The 14,904-nt window shown below is 35.7% G+C and overlaps 1 pseudogene; it reads left to right on the forward strand.

The window, feature by feature from the left end:
• The first annotated feature begins 4,512 nt into the window (after positions 1–4,512).
• LOC140523791 (glyceraldehyde-3-phosphate dehydrogenase-like) lies at positions 4,513–5,384 on the forward strand (annotated as a pseudogene).
• The last annotated feature ends 9,520 nt before the right edge of the window (positions 5,385–14,904 follow it).

A 14,904-nucleotide genomic window follows, 5' to 3' on the forward strand; every position in this document is an offset into this window, starting at 1 on the left:
TGCCCCCATGGTCTTCTTGGAAGTATTAAAAAGAGCTGTGTAATATAACTTTAACATGGATTTGTTGTATGTATATCTATTAGTATGTTTTGAAACCTCAATTCTTTTATCTTATTTCTTGCGCACAGTGTACTGCTAAGGATTTGAATTTAGTGAATTTGTGAATTTCTTAATATAACATTGTGTGCATTTAAAGGTAATAGGCAAGGGAGGTAATTTTATATTATGTATTAATTTTGCTCTTCAAACTAAAACAATACCAATTACTTCTTATCAAGGAATCTATAACTTTCCTATCTGAGGGAACTTGGGAAAAATAATCTGGAATATTTATCTATGGGCAATATTCAATATTACCTTTAAGACTTAAAAGTAATTAAGAAAACACAATTTCCTATAAATATAATGCTTCTTTAATTAGTTTTTGTTTTATGCCCTTATTTATAAAATAGCAGCAATTCAAATGGACAGATTAGTGGAACTGCAGTCCTAATTGCTATAAATTATTATTTTCTCTTCCATTTATCTCAAAGTTTTTTGTGGACTCATGAAGTCTCCAGATATGAAACTCAAGAGCATGAATACTTGAGAATGAGGTATGTCAGTGCAATAGAAAGTGATAGGGCTAAAAACAATTAGCACAGAATCTATTGCTGCCAAAAATGCTCACAGCTTTTCATTCTACAGCACTGATGTTTAGAAAAGGACTCAGGAAATGATCCTATTTACTGCTATCTCTTCTCCAGTGCATTGTACTTGTAAGAGGAAACTATTCCCTGTGAACATCAAGGATCAAAACAAAATAGGAATCATAACAAAACAAAACCCCAAATGACAAAAAAAAGTGTTTTTGGTATAATTTTCCCAAGATAAGAGTCATAATTCCCAATCAAAGATGTTCTGATTTTTGCCAACTTCAGATATTTCTCCAGCAAGCATCATTATTGGATTGGGAGAGGGGAAGAGAATAATGTAAAGAATATTAAAATGCTTAATTACAGTTCACTGGGTTAAATGTTCATTTATTCATGGAAAGGGAATTTTCATCACTTATTCTCCTACTCTTTATTCTCTACCCTGACTGTAGAAGCAGCTAAAGTTAACTTCAGTGCAATGTAATTAGTGAAGTCACATCTGAGTGTCTACTGTGCTTAATGCACTCTCTCACAAAAATTAAGAACCATTTTCATGTCTCATTTTGTTTGTAGATGAAATGAAAAATTAAGTTAGAAAGAAATTTACATAAAAAGCAAGATTCGTATTTTTCTTATTTTATGAGTCAATATTTTAAAAATTAATGACATTACCAGTGAGACCTAACTTTCAGTGTGGTACTTTAATGTTAATCAATGCCTTTGCTTCAATGACAGGTAGAACCAAAAGCAATTTAATTTTTTTCTGATGTTATAGTCTGTCAGCATTGAAGAATGTAATTACAAAGTTGTTATTGAGGGCCACATTGTAATTCTCATTCCAGCAATCTGCAAGTGTCCAGAAAAGGTCAAAGGAAAACTCTAAATCTGAAAAAAAAATTGGTTCTGAAATTTGATTTTGTTAGGAACATAGATTTAGAAAGAACTTCACAAGACTATGTGTAGTCCAATTCTCTAATTTTACTAAGAAGGAAATTAAAGCCTGGAGAGGTGAAGGAACTTGACCAAAGTTAAACAGTCAATAAGCAACAGAGATGCTATTTGAAACTAGGTCCTCTGATTCCAAAACCTTTCCAAACTTCTTTCCACTCTATGACAGGGAATGCTGGGTGTGGAAACTCCCTCCCTTTGTGCAGATAGGCAGCTGATCTGGAACATTAGAGACTAAGACATTTTCCAGGAACAATGAATTGTCCATTTTCATGTGGGCTACATTAAATACAGAAATTGAATCCAGTGCTTTCCTAAAGCCTTTTCCAACTGTTACTTCCCATAGTAAAAAGCATGACCAGTAAAAAATTATAGAACTCACCTTCATTTGAAAGCCATCAATCAATCAAGCAAAAATCACTTAATAAGTTGCTGCTATGTGACAGGAGCTATGCTAATTTCTGGAGATGCGAAGAAAAATTGAAGCAGTTCTTCTTTGCTTGCACAGAACTTATATTCTATATGGGGAATAATATGTACAACAATGAAACTACTCAGTCAATAAACATAGAAAAAACCTCTATCATTTGCATAGCATTGTGTTAAATGTTGGGATACAAATACAAAAAAAGGGATATAATCTTTGCTCTCAAGATTGATTGTTGTGCTTTGTTCTGGAAGAGGACCAAAATGACATAACTATGATAAAATCAAGTTTCATTGTATCCAACTGTGACTAATCAGACCAATACGGGCTCAGAATGCTCTATCAAAAATTGGGCACAGATAGTCCATGGGAACACTTGGGGTGAATGCTCCAAATGTGCGCATCCTGTATGTCCTTTGAGTTGTTTCAATTCTGGTTTGTTCATAGAGTACAGCACCTTTTTTGATGTGGGCACCCCATGCTGAACAGTCCTGTGCCAGTGTCTCCCATGTTACACAATCAATTCCAAAGTTCTTGAGACTTTGAGAGTGTACTTGTATCCCTTTTTCTGACTACCATGTGATTGCCTGTCCCATGTGAGTTCTTCATAAAATAGCCTTTTTGGAAAGTGCATGTTTTGCATTCAAACAACATGACCAGCCCATTTTTGCTGCACTCTCTGAAGCATAGTTTGAATGCTTGGCACTTTAGTTCAAGTAAGGACCTCAGTGTCTGGTACCTTATCCTGCCTGGTGATCTTCAGAAGGATCCTAAAATAGTTCAAATGGAAGCAATTCAATTTCCTGGCATGGCACTGTTAGACTGTCTTTGTTTCACAGACATACAGCAATGAGGTCAGCACAATGGCTCTGTAGACTTTCAGTTTGTAAACCTTCAGTTTGGTAGTTAGTCTAATACCTCTTCTCTCCCATACTTTTCTTTGGATCCTCTGGAACACTGAGCTAGCTCTGGCAATGCATTTGTCAACCACGTGTGTCAACCTCATTGTCAATGTGTACATCCCTAGAAAGTACAGTACCAAGGTAGGTGAACTTATCTGCAGCATTCAAAACTTTTCCATTTGTTGTTACCAAAGGTTCCACATATGGATGGTGTGGTGGTGCCTGAGAAGACAACACATAAAAGGGAGTTAAAGATCAGGGGCAAAGGATAGAGTCAGAGAAGTAGAGGAAAGAAGTAACAGAAAAGGGAGCATGGTGGAGAAGTCAGAGAATGACTGAAATAGTGGGATCAATTGAGAAACAAGAAGATGTCAGAGCTGAACCTTCTCCTTAAATGTAAGTTTTTGTAGTCCATGATTCCATCTCCTAATTAGAGGCAGAGTATATGAATGATATAGATAACCAAGGAGATCTCTCTCTCTCTCTCCCTCTCTCTCTCTCTCTCTCTCTTTCTCTCTCTGTCTCTCTGTCTTTCTCTCTCTCCCCATCTATCCATTTATCTGTCTGTCTATCATATGTAACATTTATGTACATGCCTATATTTATACAGAGATACATAAATAGGGGTGTGTGTGTGTGTGTGTGTGTGTGTGTGTGTGTGTGTGTGTGTGTTTGTGAGTGAGTGTATGTGTTCAGGGAGGAACTTGCTGAGAGTTCTTTTCAGAGATGCTCATTCATCTTTAATGTACATCACTCCCCAAATTCTCACCTGTGACTCCAAGAAGGTATGGTATGCACAGCAATCAAACCCCAGGAAAATTGTATTGACAGACAGACTAAACTAATTTGAGGGTAACTGATAGACCTTAAACCCTCATTGAGTTAGAGGGATGTCTACTTCAAGAATGTAAGACATCCCCCAGTGGAATGATCAAATGAAAACAATTTGCTTCAATGACCACAAAGGTGGCTGAAACAGATGCTGAGGAACACTTAGAGCTTGGTCAGACATTGAAGATGCCAAGGACATCCACTACATCCCAGACCATCATGAGTTGTCCTGAAATTTGTCTTACCGCTGGACTTTGATGGCTCTGGAAGGGAGAGAGATTGATGACTGTGCAATTCTGCCTCACTTAAATCCAAATCATCTGCAAAATCAAGACTTTACCCCATGATGGCATTTGGTCCTCTTTGAAATGAAGGACAAACAATAGCTAACTATGCATATATGTGCATACATACATATATATATTTATATATATGCACATATATATGTGTGTACATATATGTATTGTATGTATAGATATGTATGAATGTTTTAGGAGGAAAAGCACTAATAGCTGGGGAATAAGGAAAAGCTTCATATAGAAAGTGATACTTGATGTGATTCTTAATGAAATAAAGGATCTACTGTTTTTCTCCCAAGTTCAATGCCAGGTTCTGCTGTTTCATTCGCATCCCTAAAACTAGATGGTGAAGATTGGAGTCAATAGATTTGGCTGTATTGGGTGCCTGGTGACCAAGGTTGCATTCACCTCAGGTGGAATAGACAATGTAGCCATCAATGACACCTACAATGACTTCAACTACATGGTTAATGTTTCAGTATGATTCCACCCATGGCAAATTCAAGGGCACTGTCAAGACTGAAAATAGAATCAATGGCAATCAATAGAAAAGCCATTACTGTCTTTCAGGCACGGAATCCCACCAATATCAAGTGGAAAGATGCTGGAGCCAAATATGTTGTAGAGTCCACTGGAGTCTTTACCACCACGGAAAAGGCTGGAGCTTACTTGAAGGGTGGAAACAAGAGGATCATCATCTCTACCCCTTCTGCTGATGCCCCAATGTTTGGGATGGGAGTGAACCATGAGAAATATGATAATTCTGTTAAGATTGTCAGTAATGTTTCCTGCACTACCAACTGCTTGGCCCCCTTGGCCAAGGTCATTCATGACAACTTGGCAGTGTGGAAGGACTCATAGCTACAGCCCATGCCATTACTGCTACTCAGAAGACAGTAGATGGCCCCTCTGATAATCTGTGGCATAATGGGCACAGTGCTGCCCAAAACATCATCTCTGCTTCTACTGGTGCTGCTAAGGCTATAGGCAAGGTCATACCTGAGCTGAATGGGAAGTTCACAGGCATGGCCTTCCATATTGCTACTCCCAATTTATCTGTTGTGGATCTGACCTGCCACCTGGAGAAACATGCCAAATATGATGATATCAAGAAAGTGGTGAAGCAGGCATCAGACAGACTCTTGAAGGGCATCTTGGGCTACACAGAGGACCAGGTTGTATCATGTGACTTTAACGGTAACACTTACTCTTCTACCTTTGATGCTGGCACTGGTATTCCCTTCAATGACCATTTTGTCAAACTCATTCTTGGTATGACAATGAGTATGGTAATAGCAGTCATATAGTAGACATCATGGTCTACATGACCTCCAAGGAGTAACGTGGAAAACCATGGACCTTCACCCCCAGCCTAAAAAGAGTGCCACCTCTGAGGAGTCTACATTCCTAACCTACATTACTATACTGAAGATTCCATATCCCATTCACATTCTTGTCCTAAAGCACCCTTGTAGTTGGGGGAAGAAGTTTAGAGTCCTGTATTGTATACCATCAATAAAGTCACCACAGTCAATGCATAACAAAAAAGAAATAAAGGATCTAAAAAGTAAAGATGAGAAGGAAGTGAATTTCAGGTGTGGGGCAAGAGAGCATAGAATAATGGGGGTGGAAGATGAATTCTGAATTCTAAATTGAAGAATTTATATTTGTTTCTAGATACAGAAGGAAAGAAGTTTAGTTTGCTGCATGGGCGACTGATTTAGTCACACTTTCACATATCAACAATCACTTGACAGCTATGTGAAGGACAGATTGGAGTCCAGAGAGACTGGTAGCTATGTGATACTGAGAAATGATCAAATTCAAGAGCTGTAGAAATAGAAATGAAGAGATTCAGAAACTTATTGAATATGTGAGGAGAAAAGTGAGTGAAGAATTGAGCTTCATGTTGAAGTTGTGAATATTAAAAACTACATAGATGGTGGAGCCATTGGCAAAAACATTCAGAAAATAGGTAGATTTCAGGGAAAGTTAATTAATTTCTTTTTAGATATATAATGCAAGTGTTCTCCAAAGTCAGAAATACAAAACTCTATGGAATACATAAGACAGACTTTTTTCTGTCTTACAATGTACTTCTAATGATTAATTAAATAACTGTAAAGCAGAAAGAGGAGTAGTCAGGGTACTTCACTTGTATGAACACAATGCCAGGAAAAATCCAGTAAGGCCACCATTTGTGTTGGGTGGAGTCCACACGAAGGCCTTTGGGGAGGATAGAGATTGCAATAGCAGAGGATAGTCTGGCTGGATTGGATTGTAATGGGAATTATAGGAGGAAACTCCCAAAGCAATGAAATAACAGATGTGTCTCACTCTGTGTGACTAGATATCTAGAAATATTTCCACACTGACGATGGTCAGTAGATTCTTTCAGCAAGGTCTATAGGTGGTGTTTCAGGATGAAGTATCAGTTCACTTAACCCATATATACCTAGATATATATGAGGACAACACAGAATTTCAGAAAGATCTACATAGCTGGGGTTTTCAGGTACAGCAGTAGAGGCACAACAGAGAGGAGTAAAGAATGACAAAAGCCTAATACGAATTATAGAAGAGCTCAAAAATGATTTTCAAAATCAAATACGAGAGGTGAAAGATAAATTGGAAAAGAAAAAGAAATGAGAGTGATGCAAGAAATTATAAAAAGAGAGTCAACAACTTCATAAACAAGGTACAAAAAAAGAACTGACCAAATGCTAAGAGAGGCACAAAATTTACTGAAAAGAAGAGCCCCTTAAAAGAAAATTGACTAAATGGAAAAAGAAGTACAAAAATCTTATTGAAGAAAATAATTCCTTAAAAATTAAAACTGGGAAAGTGAAAACTAATAAATCCATGAGACAACCAATGAAATAAACTCAAAATAATTAAAAAAAGAAGAAAATGTGAAATTTCTCCACAGTAAAATGACTGACATAGAAAATAGATCAAGAAGAAATAATTTAATAATTATTAAACTACCTGAAAGCTATCATAAAAGAACACAGCCTAGACACCATATTTCATGAAATTTTGAAGAAAACTGCCCTGATAATTGAAATTCTGAGGGTAAAATAGAAAAGTGAAAATCCATTAATAACCTCCTAAATGAAAACTCTCAGAAATATTATAGCCAAATTCTAAAGTTTCCAGATCAAGAAGAAAATATTGCAAGCAGCCAGAAAAAAAATTCAAATAACATAGCACCACAGTTAGAATCTCACAAATTTTATCATATTCCAGGAGCAGAAGATTTGGAATATGATTTTCTACAAGTCAAAAGAGCTAGAATTCCAATCAAAAATAACCTACACAGAAAATCTAAGTTTTTCTTTGTGTTAACACCTACTTTGTGTGCTATAGCAGAGTCTATCAAGAATCTTTATTGAGATTAGTTCAACAGGAGAAATTCATTCAAATCTAAGAAAATTGCAGATTATAAATATGTCATTTCCCATCTCCTAGTGATCAATTAATCTCTAATTGAATATATTCAGTAAGGGATATGCGTCCCGCCTTTCACTTCTTCGCGAAGAACAGAGTATTCCTTTGTTGAACAGATTTAATAATTTATATCTTCTTTATTTATAATTGATATTTTCTTGCTTCAATATTCTACCCATCAGTGCTAGATCTATCTTTCAAGACAATGTGACACTTTTTAAAAAATATCATTTATTTTGTTAAATATTTCCAAATTGCATGTAAAAATTAACAATCATTCTTTTTAAAAAAAACTGAGTTTCAAATTCTCTCCCTCTTTCCTGCACCTCCACCTTCCTTAAAAAACCTAGCTATTTGATTTGTATTATACATATGAGGACATATAAAACATATTTCCTTATTAGCCATGTTACAATTGAAGGTCAGACACAAAACCAAGAAAAATAAAGGCAAATTTTCGATTCAGCTCCTTTTTTTATGAGGAAAATTTGAAAGTCTTCTATTTCATTAAATATCCATTCCCCCCTGCAAAGGAGAAAGTTAAGACAAAAGCTAATTTTAGGAAACAACAAAAGGCAACTATCATTCAAGAGAATTTTGAAACATGGGCTATGGAGTATTCCAAGACCATGTCAAAGATTAAGAAAATAAAAGTATATGTTTTTAGCCTTCACTCACAGCCCTAGCTATGTAAGGAGACTAAGATGAAAAGGGAAAAAAAAATCTGAACTTTGTGATAAAACCTATAATTTTTTGTTACAAGTAGACCAAATCCTTCAAATCAAATGTCAAAAAATATGCATCTCAAAAGAAACAAAATATTTTCCTTTGACAATGGTTATAATGTTAGCTTTTGAGGGCATTTCCATTATTTATTCATTCCAACTTTTCTTTTTTTAATTCTAACCAAGATAAACCTGTTTAAAAATATACCATTAGAAAATTAAATAGGAAAAACATCCTATTAAGGAATATATCTTATGATTTTGTCATTCAAAGTCCATTATTCCAATTAAACTATGCAACATTTCTATGTGGTAGGGCAGAAATAACCTAACGGGAACTGTTGCTAGGGAGGAGAGGTAGGTCTTTAAGATCATTATGCTAAAACTATACAAATTCCTACTCTAGGACGAAAATACTTTATAAAATTAAATAGTCCTATTGCCTCATTTTGGAGATGAACGAAAAGAAGTCTTAGAGAGTTAACCAAGGTCTCACATTTATTAACCAAAAATTTAAGCATAGGTCTTCTAACTGGAAACTTAGTGCTTTTCCAAATCCAGAGTTCTTTCTATTAGACCATTTGTACCCATAGGTTTTCACCACCACCACTACGATTATACAAATATACTCATCCACATCCAGAAACATTCAAGAATAGATGAGAGGATAGTAACATATGTGTATGTATGTGTATATATATATGTGTATACACACATGTATTTGTTGTTGGTTGGTCATTTTTTGTAACTCCATTTGGGTTTTTTTGGCAAAGACATCGGAATGATTTGTCATTTCCTTCTCCAGTTCTTTTTTATGACAGTAACTGAGGCAAACAGGGTTAAGTGACCTACCCAGGGTCACAAAGCTGCTAAATGTCTGAGGCCTAATTTAAACTCATTAAGATTAGTTTTCCTGACTCCAGGCTTAGGACTCCATCCATTGTGCCACTAGATGATTGACTTTATATATGTGTATATATATCTATATGTATACATACACATGCGTGCATGTGCACATGTACACACACACATATATATGAATGATCAAATCACATTTTAGAGGGATAAAAATTTCTTTAAAAAAAGAAATTTCTGCCTTAATGATTGAAGGGATAAACAAAATCTTCAAATCATTTGAAAAGCTCACCTTAACCAATACTTTCAGTCATATATCCCACCATGGCAGTTGCCACATCAGCAGGAATGTGTTGGAATCCATGTCTGTAGCTCCTGAGAGCCAATTGTTACATTTTCAGAGTGAGCATATGCAACTTAGAAATTAACAAATGTTAAAAAATCAGGGCTTGGTTTATTTTTTTTCATTGTCTAGACTTAAGAATTTGATGAAAATAATGAACATTAAAATGTTTTGAAACAGCATTTTCAGAGCCCAATGTTACACTTTATTAGTAAATCACTAAATGTGAGCTACATCAATATATGAGTATTATAAGATCAGTGATTTAATTCATGTGGGAAATTCCAACCACAGCTGCAATTAACAACTTTTTTGATAAATCTTAAGAAGCCACCTGATAGTCAGAAAGATTGAGTGACTTGCCTTTGGGTTATAGAACAAGACAATTTCAGAAACAGGATTTGAATTCAGGTCTTCTTAATTCCAAGTTCAGCTCTCTATTTACTAAATCACTCAGTTTCTCTGTCACATACAATATAACATAACTCAAGTTTCACTTCTTTTCTGGCTCCTGATCACATTCAATTGATGATAGGAAAGTGTCCAAAATTACAAATTCTAAAAGGAAGGAGACAAAAACAAGTGATTTGGTTACTCATCCCTAAGACAATAGAGAAATGGGGATGGAAAATTGACTCTATCTGCCATTAATCTAACATAAGGGAAGGGAACTAATGTTAATAACCACAGGATCCTAGAAATTATGAAGTCCACTCCACTATGCCATCTTATTTAAGACGTGATTCTGGGGGAAAATTGAAGGCAGACGTTATTCAATCCACATTTTCCAGATATGAAAAGAGAACCAGAGAAACTAAATGATTTGCCTCATAGATATTAAATGTCTAAGCCAGTATTTTCCTATTCCAGGAGATTCATGTCCTCATCCACCCCACCCTCATAAATTCCTTATGAATCCATTCAATACGATGCGACTTTACTCTGCTCCTTCTAATGGGGGTAACAGTGGACCAACATTTTTTTTTCTTTCACATTCTCTTTATATGACATGCCAATTTATTTTATAGCCACATATATCCTCAGTGTTCTCTTTCACAACAGAGATTCATAAACTGTGGTCTAAGGGCCAAATCTGGTCAGGGTCTTCTTTTTTGTTGTATCACTGGTGAGCCAAGAATGTTCAAAACAATCTTTTTATATACAATAAAATTTTGTTTTTAACTACCAATCCTTTTGCACAATTAAGTGCAACAAAGTGATTCAAGGAGGTAAAAACTTCTTCTGGTTGAAACTAACAGGCTTCCTACAACTGACTTTGAAGGATGGAAAGGGTTTCAACCTAAACAAAGTGTTCTCTCTCTCTCTTTCTCTGTCTCTGTCTGTCTGTCTGTCTCTCTTATTCTTTCTTTCTTTCACGTCTCCCATCTTCTCTCTCCTTCTCTCCCTCCCTCTTTCTCTTGATTCTTTCCCAGTTTCATTTTCTCTAGCCAGCCTAGAGCAGACATGGGACATCTTGTATCCTCTAATGTAATGAAAATATAATAAACATTTAGGTTGCTCATATCATCATTTTATCTTTAGGCAAAGCAAACTGTGGGATAGCTAAGCAAAATATAATAAGATTTTGGAGCTAAGCCTTTAAGGTTATTCTGTAGAAAATTTTACATAGAATAACTAATATGCAAAAAGAAAAAAAAGAAAATTATGATATGGTCACCCCAAAATATATTGCATTATATAATTGGAAGAGAGGTTGAGCATTTGAGTTGGATTCTGTATCACATAAGTACAGTGATTTACTCTGACTCTTTTGTCAGTCAGAGAGCTTCTTCACATGCAATGTAGAAGAGCTAATTTTCATTTTGTTAAAGTGCTGTTTTTAATTGGGAATCTTTTCTGTCCTTTACCAAAGTGCTATATAATATAAAACTCTTCTGCATTTAGATAGCTGGGACATGAAAAGAATTTTTACTCATATCCTCCTGAACAGAAGACAGCTCAGTTTAGGCTCTCTCATCAAGAAGGTTATCGTTATTTTTTTCAAGTATGTACTGAGTCCCAGGAGCATTCCTTTTTAACTCTCTGCTTCTCCTGTTAAGAGTTATTCCCTGGAGGAAGAAGGCTGAGCAGAGATACCAGCTGTAGAATGCAAACAGAAGGGAATTAAAACTAGCTCCAGGGAGATGAAACAAGGTCAAATTCACCTGAACACAACTTGTCTACCATCACTACTACCACTCCCTGACATTATCTCTCTGTTACTGGAGGAATTTATATATTATTTCTTGGTTATGATTTTTAAAATGTCATTTCTTCAGGAATCTAGGCTTTCTGATTGTTAAAAAAAATACTGTGAATTTTTTTTGATCCAATCACATACAAGTTCATTCCTTAATCTAGATTCTATTGTTCAACTTTGTATGAAGGTGTAGAGGCTTCAGAGCAAGACTGTCTTTGTTAAGAAAGAAAAGAAATGTAATTTCTTTATGTCAAGATTTTTGGAGGTATAAGGAGAAACTACCTTTCTTCTTTCAGTCCAATATTCATCTGAAGCAGGTCCTTGTGCATTATGAGTAAAGTCTTAGATTTTGTCTTTTGAAGACCCAGATTAGAACCCTGCCTCAGGGTTCACTAATCAGCTATATGATCTCAGATTAATCACTTGACACTTTAAGGTTCAATTTCCTCATCTGTAAAATGTAGCTAGAGCAGCACAGTGGATAGAATGCAGGACCTGGAGTCAGGAAAACTCATCTCCCTAAATTCAAGTTTGGCTATGTGACCCTTGCCAAGTCACTCAACTCTGTTTGCCTCAGTTTTATCATCTATAAAATGAGTTAGAGAAGGAAATGGCAAACCACTCCAGTATCTTTGCCAAGAAAACTCCAAGATGGTTCATGAAGAATCACAAACAACTGAACAACAAAAACAAAATGGGGCTAGGAATAATAGTGTCTGTCTTTTGGAATTATTGTAAGACTCCAGTGAGATAAGGGTAGAGGTAGTAATTGACCCTCTACTAATATGGGTTGGTCACTTTTCTGCATTTCATCATTTTACAGAGGTGCTAAGGACACTGAGAGATTAGGTCAGTTACTCAGTCACATTGACAGTTTGTATCTGAGGTGTGACATTGTCAGATGAGATACAAGTACTTTGTAAATCATCGAGCACTGAAAACTTAGAATTATCATTTTCATTGTCCTCATTGTTATCATTGTCATCAACATATGGAAGGCACAAATCAGTGTGCAGATAATCAGTGAATCAGTGCAGAGGGATCAATGAAGAACTCATGCTGAGAGTCACAAGATCTAGATTCCTGTCCAAAAATCTACCTCTAATCAGGAATGTTGTAGTCAGCAAATCACTTAATATTTCTTGACCTCAGTTTCCTCACCCACAAAACCTACTGGTTGGACTAGATCAGGAGGTCTTAATACTTTTTGTTTGTCCTTTGGCAGTCTGGTGAAGCCTATGGACCCCTTCTCAGAATAATATTTTAAAGGCATAAAATAAAATAAATAGAATTGAAAAGAAAACCATTTTGAAATACAGCTATTTAAAAAGCAAAGTCATGGGCACCATGTTAAGATCCCTGCACTAGATGATGTCTATAATCTAATCCATTTCTGATACTCCATGACCAGTGATTGGCTCATTATCCACAAGGAAAGGCTGAGGCTGAGGCTATAGAATTTTTGTTGCTCTGACTCTTTGTGACCCCATTTGGGGTTTTTTTCACAAAGAGACTGGAGTGGTTTTCCATTTCCTTCTCTAACTGATTTTACAGGTGAGAGAACTAAACAAACAGGGTTCAATGACTTTCCCATGGTCATACAGCCAGTAAGTACCTAATGTCATATTTTAACTCGGAAGATGAGTCTTTCTGACTCCAGTTCTTGCACTCTATCCACTATATACCTAGCTGCCCTAAATAGTAGACTACTTACTACTACTGTTCCTTCTCAAGGAAGTGTCCTAAAGCCCATGTAACTATAGGAGAGTTATTATAATGTGACAAGCTGTCATAAAGTCTATCTTTTTTTTTTCTTTAAGAGAGGCTTAAAATCACTCTTGAGTGAGAGTTGGGAGGGTATCATGAAATGTATATAAATATGAATTGTATATAAAATTAAGCTTATTTGTTGAAGGCTTGATTCAAATCAAAATGGAGCAAATGTTGGCTAGAGCCCTGTTGGTAAGGTGTGATGAAATGGCCATTTCTCTGATGAAGCTGATAGTTTTCTATACAACATGTGTGTGGGGGGGGAGGGGAGGATGATCCTAGAAGCTGAAATATTGAAATGCAACCATACAGTGCTGACACTGGAGACAATATTTGCTAACTGTGATGGATCCAGTCCTCTTGACTGATGCCAGTAAGTTTCTGAGAACATGAGTTTCTCTTTGAAACTAGTGAAGGGGCTTTGCTTTTTGTCCCAGATCTTATACATTTCACCACTTTCTAAACATTTGTTGATGACTGAACTCAAACTTATGACCTTCCAAGTGGCTACCTCTAAGGATATCTAAGTCTATTGCTATCATCTTTCTCAATTTTTTCTTCTGCTCCATTCCAATATATTCTAGACAATTATTGTCCACATTAGTTATGTTGAGAAAGAAGAATCAGAAGAAAAGGGAAAAATCAAGAGAAAGATAAAAAACAAAAGAGAAAACAGTATGCTTTGATCTGCATTCAAACTCTATAGTTCTTTCTCTGGATGTGGACAGCATTTTCCATCAGGAATTTTTTGAAACTGTCTTAGATCATTGCATTGCTGAGAAGAGCTAAGTCTATCAAAGTTGCCCATCACACAGAGTTTCTGTTACTGTTTACAATGTTCTCCTGGTTCTGCTCACTTCACTCAGCATCAGTTCACTTAAGTCTTTCCAGGTTTTTCTTAAGTTCATCTGCTCATTATTCCTTATGGAACAATAGTATTCCATTAAATTCATATACCACAACTTGTTCAGCCATTTCACAACTGATGAGTGGTCCCTCAATTTCCAGTTCTTGGCCACCACGGAAAGAGTTGCTATAAATAATTTTGTACACATGGGTCCTTTTGCCATTTTTATGATCTCTGGGATATAGACCTAGCTAGTGATGTTCCAGGATCAAAGAGTATACACAGTTTGGACATAGTTCATGGAATATATTTTAGAAAGATTTTGATTTAAAATAGTTAATATAGAAAAAAATGATGGAAGTAGCTTGCTTTGAAAAGATTCAATATAATTATGAAATTTATAGATCCTAGATTCCTGTGATCTAACATCCACAGAAGTGTAGAGGGGTAAAATATTATTTCTGAAGTTTTAATTCACAAAAATGATTTTTGTGTAGGTGCTAAGAAAAAAGGTATATTCCTTTCTATTTCTCTTCACTTTCCTACAGAGGTTTATCATATCTAACATTTTTTAAATTCTATTCACCTCTTTAACTTCTTTCTTCTTTATTTTGTGGTTATATTTATCTAGTTCTGAGAGGGGGAGGTTGAGGTCCCCCACTAGTATAGTTT

Source organism: Notamacropus eugenii, chromosome 2 (genome assembly GCF_028372415.1).
Source record: "Notamacropus eugenii isolate mMacEug1 chromosome 2, mMacEug1.pri_v2, whole genome shotgun sequence".
Taxonomy (NCBI): Eukaryota; Metazoa; Chordata; class Mammalia; order Diprotodontia; family Macropodidae; genus Notamacropus; species Notamacropus eugenii.